Source organism: Amphiprion ocellaris, chromosome 7 (genome assembly GCF_022539595.1).
Source record: "Amphiprion ocellaris isolate individual 3 ecotype Okinawa chromosome 7, ASM2253959v1, whole genome shotgun sequence".
Taxonomy (NCBI): Eukaryota; Metazoa; Chordata; class Actinopteri; family Pomacentridae; genus Amphiprion; species Amphiprion ocellaris.
Window position 1 is genome coordinate 21,446,085 of NC_072772.1, and position 22,437 is coordinate 21,468,521.

A 22,437-nucleotide genomic window follows, 5' to 3' on the forward strand; every position below is an offset into this window, starting at 1 on the left:
TGGGCAGCCACATTTGACCTCTATTTTTGTGTCTGGGTCTCTCAATATCCCAAAACATCTGGTTGGTCGACCTCAGTGATATAAATGGGGTATAATAACACAGTTAATTCAAAGCCTTATAAACAGACAAAAAATATACTAAAATCAATCCTGAGACGGACAGGCAGCCAGTGGAGAGAGGACAGTACTGGTACTGGTGTGATCACGTTTTCTCTCTCCTGCAAGAGGATGCATATTTATACCAGCTGCTGATGTGGAGGTGATGACTGTTCTACACCTGCATAGAAAGAGCTACAATAGTCTAACTGAGTAGTAATATAGCCATTAATAACTTTTTTATATAGGCCTTTGCCTTGACTAAAAAATCAAAATAGTAAAAAGCGAGTTTTAACCACTGCATTGATCTGTCTGACAAATCTGAAGGAGCTGTCAAAAATCACTCCAGTTTTTCCACAAAAGATCAACTGTATGAAGCCAGAGTCAGGAGTGCTGTCAGGTTTATTCAAAAGGTTTGGTTGACCAAACATAATGATTTTAGTCTCATTTTCATTAAAATTGAGAACGTTTAGATCCATCCAGGTTCTATCATTTAGGCAATCTTATTTTTACGGTCAGATAGACTTGTATTTCATCTGCAAAACAATGAGTGATTCCCAAAGGCCATATATAAAATTAAAAGAGGACTGGGACCAAAGTGGAACCTTGAAGGACCCTGCAAACTAAACAGACCTGCAGCTGAAGAAAATTCTCCCAGGTGAACTGAGAAGCTCCTGTCTGTCAGATAACTGAGGTTCATTTGAGGACAGTACTGCAGGGCACACTGTTCAAGACACTCAATAGGAATCCACAGCGTCAGAGGCAGCAGTCAGGTCCAGAAGGAGACAAGATCATTAAAAGCTCCTTAAAGTAATGTTTCAAGGAATCAATTTTCTTGGCTGTGGCAACAAAAGCAAATAATTGCAACTGCAATTTCAGTAATAGTTATGAGAGTGCTTCAAAAAGTTCATGGCCTAACCGGAGAACATCACAGGAGAAAGATATTGTTCTTGGATTATTTTTCAACATAGTCTCCTTTAATTTCAATACACTTTGCCCACCAGTGTTCAGGTTCAAGTCCCTTTTCAGTCACATCTTTAGCCTCTAGATTCTCTTCAACAGCATGAAGTTATCAACACTCTGAAAATGTTAAGCTTGCACATGGGGCTTCATTTGGGGAAACAGAAGTCAGATGGTGCAGGCTGGGTAGTTCGTGGGGCAACAGTTCAAAGCCACATTTGGCTGCTTCTGTTGTCTGAGCTGTGTGAACGGATACATTGTCCTGGAGCAACAGCAGCCAGATGGAAGCTTTCTTCTCCTTTTTTTCTTTGACTGCTTCAAACTGTTAACACATCAGACTTCAAACTGTAACACCTAAAATTTCCCCGCTGCAGGATCAATAAAAGTTTTAAAGTCTATCTAAACATTTGAGTTATTTTCAACAGTAAGGTTTTATAGGATACAGTTATGGCCCACTGTGAGCTATGGCTGTTTTTCCAGGGTGATGCCAAAGAACGTTCTGAAGTACCTACACATAAGAAGCACTTATGTCATTTCTATAAAGACATAAATTATAAAATTACAGTTGCATCTAATTATATTGTCATATATTTTCTGTTTATATACAAGACTCAATTTTTGGACCATTTCCAAACACACTGATGAACTCTCCTACCTGAATAAAATTATATTACTGGGTGTTATTGTTTATTTGTTTTAAATGAAACTTTTATTTTCTCATATTTGTTTTCAGGAGCAGAGAGAGGAGAAAAATTTTGACCTTTAAATAATGACTTGATTTATGAAAAAATAGATTTTATAACAATTTTGCAACTAGGAGTGTCGCAACATACTGCCCTAATGATAGCAGTAGTATTTGAACTATTAGACATTGATATTGTGCTAGTAATTCACATATAATAATATATAATCCAGTGCCAGTAACTGTCTGATTGACAGTCAAATGTAGAAACAAGGAAAGCACTCAGAGAGCGCAGTACTCTGCAAAGGCTGCTCAGTCTTTGTATCATTTTCAACAGATTAAATCTTTAATAAAAAATCACCTTGCACTGACACAGGCGTGTGTTATACATGTGTACGTTATGTATGAATACTGAATCTATGGCAGCAAATCAGACTCATCAGATTCTGAATTTTAAAAGCTGCTGAATTTCTTACTTTGAATTTTTTTGCATCAAAATTTCGTATGTGAATTTTTTTATGCCTGAATTTAGCTCATCGAAATTCTAAAAACCAGTTAAAAATTCAATGTCTTCAAAATTCGCCATCAAAAAAATTCAATGTCTTCAAAATTCGCCATCAAAAAAATTCGATGTGTTCAAAATTCACCATCAAAAAATTCAATGTTCAAAATTCGCCATCAAAAAATTCAGTGTTCAAAATTCGCCATCAAAAAATTCAGTGTTAAAAAATTCGCTGTCAAAAATTCGCTGTTCACATCTGGGGGACTCAGGAGTAAACAATCGATCCTGGCCAAAATCGAACCAATGCCCAGCCAATCACGTGGCGCTCCTCCGGTCATGTGACGCAGACGGTTCACCTCACAAGACCGGGGTCAACCACGGCTACCAGCATGAACGACGGCGTTTCAGTGAGTGTATTAATCCTTTTTGTCCTGTATGTGGTTTGTTTTTGTGAGAGTCAGTTAGCTGTAATGCATGCCGTTAGCTGCGCTAGCACAGCGTTAGCCGCGCTAATACAGCGCTAGCACAGCGTTAGCCGCGCTAATACAACGCTAGCACAGCGCTATCACAGCGTTAGCCGCGCTAATACACCGCTAGCACAGCGCTATCACAGCGTTAGCCGCGCTAGCCGCGCTAATACAGTGTTAGCCGCGCTAATACAGTGTTAGCCGCGCTAGCACAGTAATGAGGTCATACAGACAGCACGTTCTGCAGCTGGGTAGTTGAGTAACAATTTTATAAACGCACAAATGGGTGGAAGTGTGATTTATGCGCCCAAAAATGCAGTTAAGTCACAGAGCAGTAGGGTTGCCACCTTTCAGAAATGAAAATAAAGGACGCCCACCACGGCTCCTTGGGGCCACAGTTCAGTAAAATCGGAAAGATATTCATAGATTCAGAATTCCACCATCAATAACTCATTATAAACGATGCCTCTTTTCCATCGCTGTAAGGTAGACAATGTGCTACAAGCCTAGTTTTATCAACAGTAGCTGTCTTTCAAGCTGCAGAAATAACATTGGTGTCAACAGGAGCCAGTTGAAGGCTGCAGTGATTTTGGTGACACTACAGTGTATCAGAGAGAAACTGTTGAATATTTGTGTCTCTCTTTGCTGTTGCAGCAGTTTTGCAATTTGCACACGGTCCCTGTTCACTCCATAGACATCAATGGTATTCGTGCAGCTTGAAAGACAGCTACTGTTGATAAAACTGGGCTTGTAGCACATTGTCTACCTTACAACGGTGGGAAAGAGGCATCGTTTATGTTTTGACCAGTGTTGCCAACTCCTCAGTAAGGAAAGTAGCTATTGGCTGTCCTAAAAGTCACTAGAAGTCGCTAAATGATGTCATCGCCTAATTTTCATAATTTCCCGTTTGCATGTAATTGTAATCAACATTGCGGGAGAGACAAAAAGTGAGTTTAAAATACCCAAAATATGTTTCTGAACTAGAGGCTAAATGCAGTGATTTATTTTAGTGTGACAGTGAAGAAACATTTTCATTTCCATCCCGCTCTGTAAGCAGGACAGGATCTGCAGAGACTTTGATTTATCTGCCGTCTGGACATGGAGTGATGTGGGTCTCCTCTAATCAGACAGTGGGATGCTGCAGGTCACTAGACTGACCCCCTGTGCTTTGGGAAGGGGAGGAGCTCACAGCGCCACCTGCTGCTTGTTGAGGACAGTAACTGCAGAACGATCCCAGCTTTCATGTCAGACAGGGGCGGATCCAGATTAATTTTAGTGTGGGGCGGGGGTCACAGGGGGGTACAACAGATATTTTGGGGGGGTTGTAAGAAAAAATTAAAGCTGCTACCGACCTCTCGCTTTTACAAAGTTTTTTTTCATGTTTTTTTTTTTGGCTCTTTAACCCAATAGGAAAGCTGTATATGACCTTTTCATTTTGGACTGTTAACATTCAAATTATGATGGACTTGTTTCCTTGTTTATGTGAATTACAACATCATTAGCTGCAACATCTGCCTGTTCTGTAAAACTGGTAGCTCAACGACAGCATCCTGAGGGCAATTAAGTGACAAATATTGTGCAAGAACAGCACTATTACAACCCTGACAATTTCCACTTCTTAGAATGTTTCCTGCCAATTATCACACATAAAACAAGAAATAATATTCTGTACTAATACTTCTGTACTAGCCAATACACAGTGAATAGATATTATCTGAAAGTCGGGTTATTGTTTTTTATCAGCACAATACAAAAAGATTCATGTTAGACATATTCCAGTTAAGACTAGAATATCATGATTTATGTAAGTTTACCTCAATAATATGAATGTTCAGGTTAAGATTGTACAGTGATATTTATTATGTAAGTTTAACTGATTAAATTTAATGACTCTGCACTACAATATTATTTATTATTTAGATTTACATCATTATTATAATATTTAGGGTCAGACTCTACAGTATTAAGATTAAGAAATCAAATATTCTATAAAATGTAAATACACTGAACTCATTTGGATATATTTAAGTGAGACTCTACAATATTCTTTGACACAAATCTATCTAAATCAAAATTTTAATCATTTTTACTCCAAACATTTACTGGACTGATTTAAATATTAAAATCACTCCTTTCTAATCCTCTGCTGTACGTTCAAACCTGAGGCCTTAAATAGAAACACACAAGTATCTGATTGAAGGAACTTCTGCAGAGTCCTGGTTCCAGAACATGATGATAGAATTATAGACAAACTTTAACAAAAGCTGCCTGAGAGTTTACAGGTTTTTATGTTGGATTTCTTCAGTAATTTAATGAGAGTTATCAGCAAAAATCAAGTGTTCATTTGATGAACTTCATTTCCTAAAACATCCAGAATTGGAGCTCATATCTTTGGCAGCTGTAAAGTTTCTGCTCCTTCAAAGTTCACAACACAATGAATGAATTCCTAAAACACTCTCAATGCTGGAGAGCGTTTGTGATGCTGAAGCAGTGACCAGTTTTTCTGTTTCTTCTCTGGAGATGCACAATGAGGGACGTCTGCAGAGACTGAGAAAGAGTCTCACCACATCCTGACATGAGGAAAAAGACTTTATTGAAGACTACAATGAGAAAAACTATCAGACAGCAGACGGCTGCATTCAAGGTGAGCTCTGAACATTTGATCTGGAACAGGAATTCAATAACAGCAGCATGAGCTTCATTTCAGTCTGTAGCTGCTGAATTCATGGATGAATCATCTGCCACTAGAGAGGAAGACCATCAAACATCCACGTCAGCTGATGGAGGTCCAAGAGTCTCACCAAACAAACAACCTACAGAGTGAAGACCTTGAATCTTGATTGGACGGCCTCCTATTCAGCCACATGTGTGAACAAATGCCTCTAAGCTGATTTGTTTTCTAAAATAAATCTAGTTTGAGTCCTAATCTATGCCTGTGTGTTTGCTTCTTTACACCACTGTTAACAGTTTAGGCTGTTAGATTGTTCCAGATAAGACAAGTACAAGATTCTTCAGAGCCGTTCTACCACGAGCCTGACAGGAAGAACTCCAACAGCTACTGAATGTTCCTGTGGTTCCCTCAAGATTACAGGAGGAGTCCTACGAGGATGAGCCGGTCCACCTGATGGTGGCCAGTCACTGCGGTTCAAAGCCAACACCGACTACGTGGACTTCTACTGGACCACATGGAGGCCTTCAAACCGGACCAACAAGTTCACCGACTCCCCGACTCGTGGGTCTGAGGACGCCGCCGAGCCTCGGTCCAGCTGACCTCCTGTCTGTGGGTGTTTGAGTGCTGAGAGGTTTGTGGATGCATGTGAACATGTCTGTGTTGAAACAGCAGCTTTTGACTCACTAATGCCGGGAAAAACCAAGAGCTCCTTTATTTGTGACTTCCACTAAAAAACTGATGAAAATAAGTTTGCCAGGGTTCTGACTGATAACAGATTATTAAATAATGAAAATAATTGTTTAAATATTCCTTTAAACAATCCTTTTAGGTCTACATTTCCTTTACACTGACTTCTTGGTATATGTACAAGTATTTTGGGTGGAATATACCATTAAGCCCAATGTTCAAGGGTTCTTCTGGGAATATACCATTAAACCAACCTTTTAGGTCTACATTGGAAGATTTTAGAGTAGAATATTACTCCAAACCATCCTTTAGCTCTACATTTAAGGTGGAATACTCCTTTACACCAAGATTTTTTTGGTCTACATTGAAGGATTTTGGGTGGAATATTCCTTTGAATGAACTTTTTAAGTTTACGTTCAAGGATGTTGGGTGGAATATACCACCTGTTTTTGTGTTGCTCCTCGGCGACCCTAGACAGCCGGGTCGTAATGTTTTTTGAGCAACACACAATACTATGACGTTTTTACAATGATGGTTCTACTATGAAACCAGTTTGACATGTTCAGGCGTTCTTTGTGTGAAAACTCAGAGATTTCAGGTATCAGAAGATGGTTTTCAACTTTCTTTGTTAACTTTCTGCCTCAACTTTAAACTAAATTTCCTTCACTAACCCAACCCTCTGGACTTCCAGTAAGCTGTGTTCCTATTGGCTGTCCAGGTGGCTGCTTGGTGTTATCAGGAACACCTGAGCAGCTTGGTGTTATCAGGAACACCTGAGCAGCTCAGTGTCTTCCTGCTTTATTTAGCTGCAGACAAACATTTCCTCTGCTTCTCTTCACCAGTGAACTGGGTTTGGCTCCATTGCTTTAGTTTGTTCTTTAGGTGTTGGCTTGCAGCTTCCAGCAGTAAAATCATCTTTAATGTGTTTCTTGGTGTGTTTTAGGGCTTTGTACTGGATAGTTGTCTTGGTAAATGTGGTTCTTTAGCCACAGTTAGCACATGGTGCTAATGTGTGCAGTGATTAGTGGATTTGGTGCAGCTGAGTTGTTTCTTTGTCTTGGCTGTAGTGAGTCTTTAGAGGTTTTTGGTCAGACACATTCTGTATTCTTGTTTGAGAACCATCGTTGGTTGTCCAGAAGGTAAGAGTTCCTGTCCTGATTCTCTGTTCTCAGAGGTTCTCTGGTAGGCTGCAGGAGACTTTAGCGTTTGGGTTGTGCTAGTTTGGTTTTTGTACGGTTTCATTTGGACGACTATCTTGAGGCCCCTCCATGTGGTTTAGTGAGGTTTTCTGGAACAGTTCTACAAAGCAACCTGCAGCAGAAGAGACTTTGAGAGTTTTTAGGAAGTTCTGGAGACCAGACTTTAGAGCAGCAGAAACATTTGTCAGCAGTTTGAGCAGGAGAAGGTGAGCTTCAGAGTAGAAATGAGAAGGAAACCTTCTTGACCCGTGTGGTGAGGTCCTGTACTAAGAGTTTGAGCAGGTTGTGAAGAGTCTGTAGTTCTTTGGTCTGAAAGCACAAGAATCGACTCATTAAAGGAGAAAACAGGAGACGTTGGTTCTTCTGTCACTCTGCAGTTTCCTTAGACTGAAAATAAAGTTTATATATTAAATGATTTCCCATGTGAGCCCAAGAAGACTTCAATAAAGTCCCTCCATCCCCTGGACACAACAGATTTTATTATGATGTTAAATCTTTTTTTTTATAAAAAAATATGTTTTTTGTTTTAATCATAGTTTTAGCATATTTTTTTCTCTTTTTTCACAGTTTTGTCATCTGTGTAAAAGGTGCTGAACAAATAAAGCTCAATTGATAAACTGAATAATTGACTAACTCATGATTGTGACAACAGAAGTATTTTCATTGTGATTTAAGGGTTTGTTTCATTTCTAAGGTTGAGGTTAAAATCTTGACAGAAAAAAAGATTAAAGAAATGCACTACATTTTAAAAAAGCAATTAAATCAAAGGAAAAAAACATTTAATACAACAAAACTTTTAAAAAGAAAATTAAACATTAAATACAATTAAATTATATTAAACAGACAAAATAAATAAACAGAAGATACAAAACGTAATTATGAAATTAAACAAAATTTATTAAACAAAAATATGAAACATTGAAGATTAAATATTTTAGATAATTAAACATTTAAAAAATAAAATTAAACAAGAATATTACACATTTTTTTAAAATACAAAACATTAAATTAGATTATTAAACCTTTAAAAATACAAAACATTGAATTAAAAATTAAATGTTTAATTGGAAAATTAAATCTTAAAGACAATAAAACTTTAAATAGGAATTAAACAGAAAATACAATGAAGCATTTAAAAAGAAAATTAAACATTAAAAGGTGGTAAAACATTTAAAAAGAAAAACCTTAAAGATTTAATCGAAAAATTAAACACGGGGAAAGAAAAGGAAATTTTTCAAACAAGCCGATAAAACATTTGAAAAAACAATTAAACATTAAAAAGATAAAACATTTGGAAATCAAATCAGACATTAGAAAAGAATAAAAGGTGAGAAAAGAGCAAAACTAAACGTTTAAGAAGAATCAAACTAAAGACAAAACATTTGAAAAGACACCAGTTAAACTTTAGAAGATCAAATTAAACAGAAGAAACAATAAAATGATCAAAAGAGCAAAAAAAGATAAAGGTCTGAAAGCGTTTTCTAGTCTGAAATGAAAACATCACGTTGTTTCTTCAAACATTTCCTCTTTCTATGTTCTTTGTTTGATTGTGGACAGATTTACTAAGAACTCATTTCAGAAAACTGCTTTCCAGATAAAGTCTACTAGTAGTTGAAGGCATTTATCAAACTAATGTTACCTTCTGATCTCCACAAACTTGACTGTTCAGTGAAGAGAATCAAAGTTTGTTGAGGATTTCTAAAAAACCCACAGGTGAAGGTCTGAGAAGAACTCAGATGGATGGTCTAAATGTGAAATCAAGACTCATGGTCACAAGTTTTAAGGCTTCTGTTAACCAGAAAGTTCAAACTAACAGAAGTACTGAGAAACTTTTAAGATTTCAGTCCTCAGACTGTCTAAAGGTTCAAACGAACAGAGAACTACTCAGGAACTTCGAAGATATCAGTACTTGGACTGTCTGAAAGTTCAATCTAACAGAGAACTACTGTGGGACTTAGAAAATTTCAGCCCTCAGACTGTGTGAAAGTTAAATCTAACAGAGAACTACTGTGGGACTTAGAAAATTTCAGCCCTCAGACTGTGTGAAAGCTCAGGTCCTGAGGACTCGGGAGGTCTGGAGGCTTTGGAAAGTCTTGGAACTGAGGGTTCAACCCTCCAGCACAAAGGCTGAAGTCCAACCTCCTGAGAAAAACGGTCGAGTCGAGACTCGAGATAAAAAAAAACTCGAAAACAACAAAAAATCGATGACAAATGCGCAAAAAAAAGAAAAATTAGTATCTGAGCGAGTAGCTCAGGAGGATAAGAAGAAGACTACCAACTGGAAGGTCGCAGGTTCAAGACCCGCCACCGGCCTTTTTCTTTGTTTGTCTTTGTCAGGATTTTGAAAAAATTTAAGAAGTATCTGGTCTTGAACCGGCGACCTGCAGCTCCACAGGCAAATCCTTAACTCATTGAGCTACAGATCAGATAAAAAGAAATAATTTCGTCGTCCCTTTGGCATCGTAGTTTCCGAAGCGACCACATGGGTGGAGCCAAGGCGGAGTCTGGGTGGAGCCAGGGCGGAGAGTAGGCAGGGAGGTGGGTGGCGGCCTCCCCCATCTACTCCCCCACCTCCCCCCACCACCCACCACACCTTCCCCCACCCAACAAGTTCTTCGAGTCTCCACGAGTTCTTCGAGTCTCGACAGGTTTTCCCGAGTTTCTGGAGTTTCCACGAGGTCGGAGGCAGAACAAGTTGTCATGAAGAGGTGTTGAAGTCGGCCAGCATGGACTGACTTTTTACAGCGACTAGAAGGAAGACGACTAGAAGAGCAGGTCTTTAACCACCATCCATGAAATCCATGGAGTCGACTCCAGAGAAATGAAGGGAGGTCAATTTTTTATCAACCTCCATCCAGATGTTCAACTTCATATCTTTACTTGGAGATTTTTAGCACCACAAACCTTTAGTATCACACTTTATTATCATTTATTAGGACTTTATCGGAATCCACCAGCAGATTTAGTTTTTGTTGAGAAACTTTATTCTTGTCATCGTGGGACTGCAGTATTTAAAACTGTTCCTTCTATTTGACCTCATGTTTATTAGTTTTAGTGGAGAAAGTTATTTTAGTTGTCCATTAGTCTCTTAAAAACCAAATAATAAATTGGATTAGTCAAGAGGTTTAAATTTCTTACTTTGTAATATTTTAAATGTGACAGAAAATGGAAAAATAAAGTGTCTTGAGAATATTTCACCTGTAATTGGCGTTATATAAATAAAATTGAATTAAAATTGTATGTATCTTGTAATGTTGGAGTAATTCAGCCATATATGTTGGAAAACACATTTTCTTTGTCCATTAATCTGTTGATTGTTTTCTCCAGTAATTCATTTCTTGTTTTGGTTTATAAAATGTCAAACCCAAATATATTCAGTTTACTGTCATAAAAACCAAAAAGATTTACATTCATGATGCAGGAGTCAGGCAGTTTTTCACTTTTTATCTTAGTTTAGTCAGAAACATAGTTGATAATGTGTGAATTTTTGCAGCTTGCGAGCTGTAAAAGGTTTTAATCTTTGGGGCCGAGTGTCAAAAAACATTTAGAAACCAACATCCACGAAACACTCAACAAAGATTTGAACATCATTAAAGGGAAATCCAACTTTTGCATGACAACGTCAAATTAAAGGACATTTATTTCCAACGTAAATGTGTGATATTCATCCTCTGGAGCTTTCTCTTCACATCGTCTTCCACCTGGACTGGTTTGGTCGGGAGCATGTGCAACAAACATTTGAAAAACTGCACTTTAACATCAATGAATGACACTGAAGTTTAATCTCTACATAAATGAGAGTGAGTCTGGATGTGCTGCTCTGTCATTAACTCCTAAGTTTAGGGAAAGTTCAAACAAAAGAGGACAGTTCAGATAAGACCTGAGAATGAGCTTATTTTGAACAAACATCTCAGACTTTCTGAGCTTCAGCACCTACAGCAAGATATTTTAACAACAAGCAACTCAAGAGATCCAGAAGTTGGAGAGAGTTAGCTTTAGCTGAGCCAAAGAACATGTGGGACGCTAACCTAGCAAACATTTCAGACTTTCCTCTGTGAATTCTGAGAAATAATTTCCTATTTAATGACAGAGCTACACATCTTAACTCAGTCTCATTAAAACAGACTCTAATTCAGTGTCATGCATCCATATTAAAGTGCAGTTACCCAAAATGTTTGTTGCATGAGCTCCAACAAAACCTGTCCAGGTAGAAGGCCACTTTGACAAACAGGAAGTGGAAGATTCCACGTAGATTTATAGAAGGGGGAAGCGGATTGTACTAAGTGTGGTCGAGTATAGAGGGGTGTTTTGTGGGTTTTTAAGGCTGACAATGATTATTACTGAGACGTTTGGAGTAGATATTCATTTGCAGTAAATGAAAGTATTTAAAATCTTGGAGTTAAACTTAGAAGAACACAAACTCTAACAGAAAACTTTGTTGATACGTTTTTGTCTTGTTTCCAGATGTTAAGTTAAAGGAGTTTTATTCGTGACGTATAACCAATCAAATCACTCCAGAACACAGAGCGACCGATGGTAGATAAAGGTTCAGAGCCAAAGTAGCACCATTTTTAAATGTATTTATTACCGTAAATCAGTAAAAAATAAAATACTGATAATCAGTAAATCAATCAGCCCACAATTACTACAATTCTACAATGTATGTCTCTTTCCTTTGACTTGTTATTTGTACAATATACGATGTATATGATGGTGTTTTTCATACCAAAGGCTATACTATGATGTTTTCTAAGAGACATACGATGCTACTCTGTTTGTTCTGGCCCTGGGCCGATGCACTCCTCCTCTGTTGTTTTCTGGATTGTACTCAGCTTCATGTCTTCATCCACCTGGCCTCCGTTGACTCGTCCCACCTGCCGTCTCTGGAGCTGAAGCTGGATTGGAACAGACCAAAGTACAGTCCAATCACGATGCCAGCTGCCTCTCAAAAGGCTCCTTCATCTGGCAGGTGGTGGCACTTCTTCTGAGGGGAAGCTGAGCTGGCCCGGCAGAACTTTGGAGATGTGTTCCAGTGGTTGGTGGATGTGTGGGGAGATAGAGAGGGACCTTTGAATTGTTCACAAAGGAAAACAGGAAACCCATTGGTAGTTTTAGTTTAGGGTGCTACTGCGGTGTGTTTTTGGGCTTGAAGAGGTGAACAGGAAGAGTTTTTTTTCGTATTGATTATCTTTTACTTTGTTCCTGATTGGAATGCCCATCAATGTCAACGTGAAGTTCACTTTTAGTTCTGTTTATTTATTTTTATTTACTAACACCCATTTGTTTTTAACCCCCTCACATGTTGTGTTGTTGTAAACTTAGTCTTTCAAATAAATACTCGTCAAACCCTCTGGAAACCAGCGTTTGTACTGTTTTTGTGTTGCTCCTCACCTACTTCAGACAGCCGGGACACAACAACGTTTTGTGGACTAAAGGCTTTTCTATAACGTTTTCTGAGTGACATGTTATACTATGATGTTTTTAGACCAAAGGCTATAATATGACATTTGTTGGACGACATGCTACACTACGAGATTTTTAGAGCGACATGCTATACTATGACGTTTTCTGAACGACATGCTATACTATGACGTTTGTTGGACCAAAGACTATACTCTGACGTTTTTGGAGCGACATGCTATAGTATGACATTTTTAGACCAAAGGCTACACTCTGACATTTTTTGAGTGACATTCTATACTATGACGTTTGTTGGACGACATGCTATACTATGGACATTTTTAGAGCGACATGCTATACTATGACGTTTTAAGAGCAACATGCTAAACTATGACAATTTTAGAGCGACATGCTATACTATGACGTTTGTTGGGAACACGCTATACTATAGGCTTTTTTAATTGACATATTACTATGATGTGTTTTTTGTTTGTCTTTTTGTTTTTTAGCAACATATAATAATTTGAACAGTTTTAAAAATTACTATACTTTTACTTGTGCAATGAAATATTATTCTTTTTAGGCAAAGGCCATGTTTGATTACATATAGGCTATTAAATAAATGTTTATTAAAAACTAAAAAGCATTAAAAAATAATAACCAACTGAGGCATTTACTGAGTCACTAAAATAGTGTAGAGTCTACGGCCACATCAGCATTATTATAAGCATCCTCTGGTAAATTCACAGCCATATACTGTAGGAAATCTAGCTGATCTCATCATGATGTCCACTTACCATATAGACTTCAGGAGATGATTAGATGATGATAAACTGTGACCTGCTGGTTGGGTTCTCTCTGTTCTCATGTTTCCTCCATGCTTGTCTCCTGATGCTGCCTTACTTCAGCCGGTCCATGAGCAACAGAAAACACAGTTTGTCTTGTACCCATTGCCAGGGGTTCCACTCTTCCCACTCCAGTCTGTACATTTGCAAACGTTTTTGCTTCTTTAGACCTGGTGGAGTTTCAGGTGTAGACATTTTTAAACGTGCGGGTGCAGCAGCGTCTGTAACCTGGCAACCAGAGACAGGACCTGGACACACAGAGACGTCTGAAGTCTGTCCACTGGAGCTGGCATCGGGTCCTCGCTACGTGGGTCCTACGAAGATGAAATTGGCTGCCCTTAATATTTCTTGTGTTTTATTTTATTCATTATGCAGTTTTGATGAGTGTGTGACAGACGTGTACGGGGCATTTATGAAAATACGGAATAACTTGCGTCCCGTATTGATTCAATACGGGACGCAACAATTAATTGTCAAATAAAGGATGTTTCCGTATTTTAAGTGATGGATGGCAACCCTACAGAGCAGTGTAAAGAAACTGGTCACCTAGCAAACTGAATTAGTCTAGGTAACACTTTGTTTATTATGTGTGTTTTCTGCTCAAGTTAATGTCCTGGTTTGATTCATTTTAGATTACTCCTGATCTTGAGAGGTTTTAAACTGTGCAGTCAAAGTAGTTACAACTGTGAGCGAATAGCTTGAAATGAACTGCCTTAGACTGCCCTGTTCATAGCCAACCATTCTTTCACAGCTATATCAAGAGTTATTGTGCAATGATAGATAAATGCAGCCCATTTTTCAACTGTTTCCTGTTTAGTATGCGTAACCTCCTCTTAATTTGTTCTAAAAGAAATGTCTAATGAGGCAGTCTAGTGTTTCAGTCAGGTTAAGTCATTTTTCCCATTGGTGGTTTGCATTATATAACTTTGTTTTTCTCTGTTCTAGGAACTATTGTTAAATCATCTTTATGTGAGACTGTTCTCGTTTGGAGCATATTCTCAGACGCATGCCTCTGGATCTGGACTTCTTAGAGTTCACTTGCACACAAGAACTTGTGTTTTTAAATGATTTATCTAACCAAGTAGAAGTTTGCCCAGCTATTTTAAATGCACTGACACAGCTACACCATCTTACCAGCTCAGAAAAAGAAAACAGGAATCAGTACATTGCAACTGTGCACTCTGAGAGAGGAGCAGCTGGGCGACAAAGAATGGTCACATCCCCAGAGCACCTGTACAACTTACTGGAACTTAATACGTCTGTCCCATGTATAGATAATGGTATCTGTGAAATATTAGCTGAGTATGTCAAATACTTTTAGATTTTTTTAAGTGGACCGTAGACCTAGTTTCAGTATTTTTTTTTCTCACATTGAAATTTGAGGCTATATATAATATATATATATATAATATCTCAAGAATAATTCAAGATAAAAGCCTGGAATTTTCATTTATTTGTCTTGCTAACATAAGCATATCAGATTGCTATTAAATACAGCGGTGGAAAAAAGTTTTTGGACACCTCATACATTTGTGAAATATTGCATTAAGAATCCCTCTGAGGTCTTCAAATGCAATTTCTATTAGTTCAGTCACAGCCATAATACGAAACAAATCCTAAAAAAGTCAATAAAAACTTGAAATTGATTGGCTCCTTAAAAATAAGAAATTTTGAGTATTGGGTCATTTTGGTAGAATTTAGTTTTGTTAGTCATGTAAACAATAAACAAAAAAAGCATCATTTGTGTCTGTCTAATGCAGTCACACCTTTTGAAACACAAAAGACTTTCCAACAAATATTTCACGATAATATTTGAGATTGTGGAAAATTTTCAAGGTGCCTGAAAACTTTTTTCCACCACTGTATCTGTCAAAGCATGAAAATTTGCCATTGGAAAAATGCCACTATATTCAGAAGGATATATGTGGTCATGGTTCCATTCTGCCAATGTCATGGTAATGATTGGATGGAGGGCTAATTTACAAAGAAATTACACAAAACAACATGTCAGGTTTCAAAGATTGGACTTTTCATAGACCACTTCATTTTTTTCATATTTCAACTCACCCATAATCTGAAATTATTGATCTACTTGTTCAGTATTATAGATTCTTCATCATTGTTCTAAGATACTGTCATTCAAACAACCTCAAATTTCAATGGCAAAAAAATGCCTGTTGAAGTAGGTTGACAGTGACGGCCAATTTAAAAATATTTTTTGCTCTGACAGTATTTGGCATACAATATGTGTATATATATATATATATATATATATATATATATATATATATATATATATATATATATATATATATATATATATGTATTTATTTATTTATTATTTTATTTATATATATATATATATATATATATATATATATATATATATATATATATATATATATATATATATAGGCTGCTGTTTTGTAATATTGCAACGGATTTTCATCCCATTCACCAGTGAGAAAATAAAGTCAGTACAGTCCAGTTCATTTTTAACTCCTGCTTTAATGCCGTGATTGCATGTATTGTTCACCAGAAATATTCTTAACTTCAGATACTTTAAATGTATGGCAGAAACACGCATACTTGAGCCAGATAACCTGTCAGGTGAGTTGGGAGAACAGGTAGCGGAGGGAATCCAAAAGTGCACTTAGTTTTGTCAGTCAAGTAAAACTAACTAGAGAACAACACCTAACATATCTTGACTGGCAAGTGCAAATACAGGCCAGGATGTCAGTCTTAAATGATGCGTAGTCCTTGTAATGTCCTGGGATGTGTAAGGTGTCATAGCAGGTGGAGGCTGTCAGGTATCTGCCATTCACTACTTCTGTGGAGAGAGTTGTTGGTAGAGTCTCCCATCCAGTCCAGAATTTCACCAGACTGGTCAGTTCAGACGGTGTTGCTATGGAGTGGATAAAAATTGATTAAATAAATGGCTACAACAAATGATCAAAAACAATCTAGGGTACGCATACTATACAGGAAACAGTTGAAAAAATGGGCCGCATTTATCACTATCATTGCACCATAACTCTTGATATAGCTGTGAAAGAATGGTTGGCTATGAACAGGGCAGTCTAGGGCAGTTCATTTCAAGCTATTCGCTCACAGTTGTAACTACTTTGACTGCACAGTTTAAAGCCTTTCAAGATCAGGAGTAATTTAAAATGAATCAAACCAGGACATTAACTTGAGCAGAAAACACACATAATAAACAAAGTGTTACCTAGACTAATTCAGTTTGCTAGGTGACCAGTTTCTTTGCACTGCTCTGTGACTTAACTGCATTTTCGGGCGCATAAATCACACTTCCACCCATTTGTGCGTTTATAAAATTGTTACTCAACTACCCAGTTGCAGAACGTGCTGTCTGTATGACCTTATTACTGTGCTAGCGCGGCTAACGCTGTATTAGCGTGACTAGCGCTGTATTAGCGCGGCTAACGCTGTGCTAGCGCGGCTAACGGCATGCATTACAGCTTACTGACTCTCACAAAAACAAACCACATACAGGACAAAAAGGATTAATACACTCACTGAAGCGCCGTCGTTCATGCCGGTAGCCGTGGTTGACCACTCTTGTGAGGTGAACCGTCTGCGTCACATGACTGGAGGAGCGACACGTGATTGGCTGGGCGTTGGTTCGATTTTGGCCAGGATCGATTGTTTACGCCTGAGTCCCCCGGATGTGAACAGCGAATTTTTTGACAGCGAGTTTTGAACATTGAATTTTTTGATGGCGAATTTTGAACATTGAATTTTTTGATGGTGATTTTTGAAGACATTGAATTTTTAACTGGTTTTTAGAATTTTGATGAGCTAAATTCAGGCATAAAAAATTCACATACGTAATTTTGATGCAAAAAAAAATTCAAAGTAAGAAATTCAGCAGCTTTTAAAATTCAGAATCTGATGAGTCTGATTTGCTGCCATATGAATCGTGTGACCTAAATATGTAGCTGAATTAGTGGGACTTGGAAACACCCCCACAGCTTAGTCCTGATCAGTCCACAGTGGTGGATTTGATGCAGGATCACAATCATGTGATCATCAACAGGCAGCTGACGTAGTGTTCACTTGTTGTCATGGTTACAGTGACACTGTGTCTTATCTCAATGACACAGAAATCTTTAACAAATCCGTGGATCCAGACTATAAGCCGCATCACTGCCAAAATCTAATCACTTGGTCCTTGTGTCATTTCTGACCTTCCCTGAAAATTTCATCTGAATCCGTTATTCTGTTTTTGAGTAATGTTGTTAACAGACAGACAGATGGACAGACATTGTACGCCGATCGTCACAGAACTAAACAACATCAAGCACAGTTATGGTTACAGATTGCCTTTTTCTTGCCACACTCTCATTTGTCGTCAAATTAATTTGCCAAAAAGACACAAAACACACAAACAAAGCTAGGCATGGGCTGGGGTAATTTATATTCTTTAAATATTTTATATAGATATCATGATAGTTCTCGATTGTGATTTGATTTGGCCACAATCATTGTATAGTAAAAATCTAATATCATGACAGCCCTCATTTCAATCCAACCATTTTTCTTATCAAAATATTTTGCATAATTTACCACAGTGAATCCATATAAAAGAATAAGGACAACTGCATCATGCACAGCTGGCATTTTTCCGTATGTAAATTTGCTCTAGCACAGTAATAGTAGCTGAGGAGTTGGCGGATCCTCCTTCACATCAAGGTCTGTATAATTCTGCTGCTCCCTGGGCCTCCACACTGTAAGCAGCTGACACCTACAATCCAGAGATCTTCAGCACTCAGAACATTCTAACACAAAAGTAAAACACAGGGAGCTTTTGTTTTCTGATCATAGAATTTATTGGTAAGCTCCATGGCAAAACAACAAAAAAATAAGGTCTTACAATTTCATCTTGAATTAAAATGAATGCACAGTATTTTTTTTTTTTTGAATAAATCACTTTGATGAAGTGGCATGAAAATAAAATAACTCTGGGAAAAGGGAAGACAGTATGGAGAATATTAAAGAGGTATACTGTAGATCAAGAACTACATACAGAAGAAAAAACTGGGGAGAGAGAAAATCCAAGGCTACAGACACTAATGCCTCCAGATTCACATTACTATGTTTCTGTTTACATCCCACAAACAGTGAGCAGAGTCCTCGAGCAAACATCCTCGCATCACACGGTCACTTGAAGCAGTCATAGCCCAACCTGCTTTACAAGTCCAAGGTGAACGCCACAATCATTTCACATTTTACTGTAACATATGGAAAGACTTGTCATTCTGCCTGTGGTGATGAGCAGGGAGATTTGTACAGAAGAGAAAATCACAGAACAACGGACGTGGCTACAATTAGAATTAGGCTAACAACACAGAACTGCAGTGAATGAAGTAATCTGATCAATATGTGAGCTTCTGATAACAACGGGCCAACAGAGGGGCTGAAACCAATTTAAAATTTTCTTAATTATTGTTGTTTTCAAGCATTTTCTGGATCAAAGGTTTCAAAATAAAAGCACACATCTATGCGGATGCGTCAGTCTAATTCCGGTTGTGATCTCCTCCCTTTGAATTGCAGTGACCTTAACATAAAAGTGGACGTTACAAACACATACCTCTCATCTCCATTTTCTGCAGTCAGCCTGTGACAGCAACAACCACAGTACACCTGAGAATAGAGTCTGTAAGCTTCCACAAGAGTTTTGTGCCCAAGAAACAGGTCCAAATCAGACTGCACATGAAGCCAGGCTTCTTTGTGTGGTACACAAATGTACACACACTGATCTGAACTCACTGTACAACAATCAATAGTGGATGTCCTTCCACAGAGATTCAGCAGCTAAAAAAAATCACTGTGTCTTTCAAGGGCAACCTTCAGCATCACAACCTGTCTGCCTTAGTTTAAAGGGTTCAGTGTAATGAGCTGTTTGTTAAAGTGATTCTGCAGGGACAGTTGAATACTAGCTTACTTTAAAGGTATTTTAAAGGGATGTTTCTCTTTGTAATTAGCTTTAAGTGCAATACCACTGAATTTCTGCAGGCTGGTATGTATCGATGAGGTGCGAGGCTGTCAGGATTCCCATACTGAGGGACAGATAGCATAGAGGGTAGCTTTAAACAGACTCTAAGTGGACTTACAGAGTTTCACCGAACACCAATAAATTTCATTCATTTTGCCTACATTAAATTACTGGATTCTCTGAGGACTCGGGATACTTGTTTGAAATGTTTTGGGCTATGCTTGTCTCACTTTAAGAGCTTCCTCTTGTTATTAAAGGGTCTGCCTGTTTGGGCTCCAGAGGAAGCTGCATGAAGTCTGAGTTATCATCACATATCACTCAGCATCAGTTGGGTCTGATAAGTAAAAAAAAAAAAAACATCTGACCTGTTTCTCATCTCTAACTGACCATAGCAGCAAGAGGATACATTAGCAATGACTAGTAAAACACACCTGGATCTGTTGGGGGTCAAGTTGCATCATGGGAAATGTAGGCACTGGGTCTCGTTAAGGAAAAAGCATGTGTGAATGATATTTCTGCTTCCCATCATAACATGGTGAGTCTGACAGTGTGCAACAGCAGACAATGCCGGATTAAAGGAGTACTTTTCAAATGGCTGACTTTTAAAAACACATACAAACATCCTTTTATACTTCATGTTTGTCCATCATGGTTCAGATGAAGTTCTGGATGAGACGTCTAAGTAAGGACCGTGTGAGACTGATAATAGTTGTAGTCCTTCGGTGCACACAGCAGCTTCAGGCCCATCCTCAGCAGCAGCACATGGTTCTGGAGATTCAGCTCAACAGTAACACTGGAAATGCACTGAAAGCCTATTTCATGTTTGAAAACTTCCAAATTACACAGCTGTGTCGAAGTTCACTCCCTCCTTCTGATGTGGCACCATTAAACACAGTGTTGGTTCATGTTAGACACGTGAAACATGGCCGACACCAGCTGTGCATTAGTTTATGTTATGAGTGAGTATTGGTACTAACAACCAGTTATAGTGTCTTAAACTTTACTGCGTTGTCACATCACATTGTCAAATATGGTTCCTCACCAAGACATCTGCTGGATCTCCTCACACCACTAATGAATTTCTCACTGAAGGTCATTATTTGTCTTTGTCCTCATCTGTTTCTGGTCTCTATGACACCCAGCAGGCTCATAATTATAAACCTGCGGTCTGTCTTAAGCCTATATATTTACATCTCAACCTCTTTAGTGTCAAAACTACTATTAGATCCATATTTCTTAGTGTTAAACTGGACATGCCTTGGCTGCTCTCCATTTTATGACAACACATTGTGTTTTTTGAGGCAGGAATAAAACTGTGCTACAAAAATTATTCACTTTTGTGTGTATATATATAGACAGATTTATTCTGCTTCTTTTCCCTTCCAATCTGCAGGTTGCTCTTTAAATGGCACAATACCTTGCTTGTAAAGAACTTGCAGATCTTCAAAATCCTGTACACTCATTCAGGCCTGTTCTCAATAAACTGCTCAAGGTAAAGATGAGTGACTTTAGTGAAATAGAAGAGCTAAAATCCTACTCATTTATTTGCAAATGGCAAAGTGGCTGTAAAGGCATTTTTTTTTACAATACCAAGGTTTTGAATTGGAAATGTGAAAACAACAAGAGAGTGTGAGCGGTTCTGAATCTATTTTCAGCTGAATCTGTAGCTGCACTCAGCTCACCCTAACGCTAACCTGCAGTCTCTAGTATGGATCAAGCTCTGGAGATCTTATGATTGCCATATTGCAACACAACACTGTATGAACAAACTCACACTCCATTGCACAGTTTGTAGCACAGGCTTTCTGTTGCTCAATCCGATGACAACAGGAACTTGAAGGCTGTTTCAGGGTTGCAGAGATTAAAGAACTACCTCTTTTAGGGCCAGTTTTAAATGAGAAAAAAAGTACCTACTCCAGGGTAGGTACTTCTGAGCAACCCCAAAAACTTCTGTTTTCACTCCTAACAAGCACCTCTCAATGTCTTCATCATGTAGCAGTCTGCTCTTAACAACGTAAAATTCCTCACATAGGCTAACATACGATAAGCTCCATTCCTGTTTCCTACACGCTCATAGAACAAGAGTCATGTCCACTAACTACTATTTGTAGTTGTTTTAATGCAGTCAGGATTAGTATCTCAGCCAAAGCTGTTGGGTCCTACACTGCAGTGGAAACACAGTGACAGGGCCAATTACTGGACTGTTCCTGTTAGAATGTTTGTACCACCATGCCTCCCTGAGTTCCTGCAGTGGAAAGTCGCCTATTATCAAAGCTATTTTCTCCGACTTCTCAAAGGCCTTATAAAATACGCACAACACCTGTACTTGCAACACAAAACAACACAATAGCTCTGCTTTTCCTAATCCAAAGCCAGAGTCAAGCAGGTGTAGTGGATTCCATGTATTTGGCATTGTTACTGTGCACAGCTCCTGTTATTTTCTTGACATAATTGCTCACAGTCCGTGACTCAAGGTACCTCCATCATGGAACCAGCTGTCTTCACTTAAATTTGTGATGCGACTGCAAAGCCTCTGCACATCACATAAAGCTTTCATTTTTTATTCCACACACATTAACAGGTGAATGTATCATCGCCCAGGGCAACCGTCTGGAAATAAAAATACTAGCATTTATCAATTTCTGCCTGCTTAAGAGTGAAGCTTTCTTCTTGATATTCTGCATCTCGACAAAGTCTTCCTTTCCATGACAATGAGATCTCTCCACTTCAGGCATTTCTATAATACAACAAATTAATAATCGGGTTCAGCTCGTACACGGCTTTCAGCAGTTATTAAAACTGCAATTCCACACCACAAAAACATAAATATGAGTACTTTTATTCAGTTGTATTCCTCTTTAAGTAGCTAATCTAAACAATCGCTCCTGGACAAATGAAACAATATATAG

At 38.2% G+C, this 22,437-nt stretch overlaps 1 long non-coding RNA gene across 1 annotated transcript; it reads left to right on the forward strand.

Moving 5' to 3' along the window:
* The first annotated feature begins 4,600 nt into the window (after positions 1–4,600).
* On the forward strand, positions 4,601–5,633 carry LOC129349255 (uncharacterized). The gene is made up of 2 exons (XR_008602186.1): positions 4,601–5,351; positions 5,415–5,633. It is a non-coding gene; the product is annotated as an uncharacterized LOC129349255 (long non-coding RNA).
* The last annotated feature ends 16,804 nt before the right edge of the window (positions 5,634–22,437 follow it).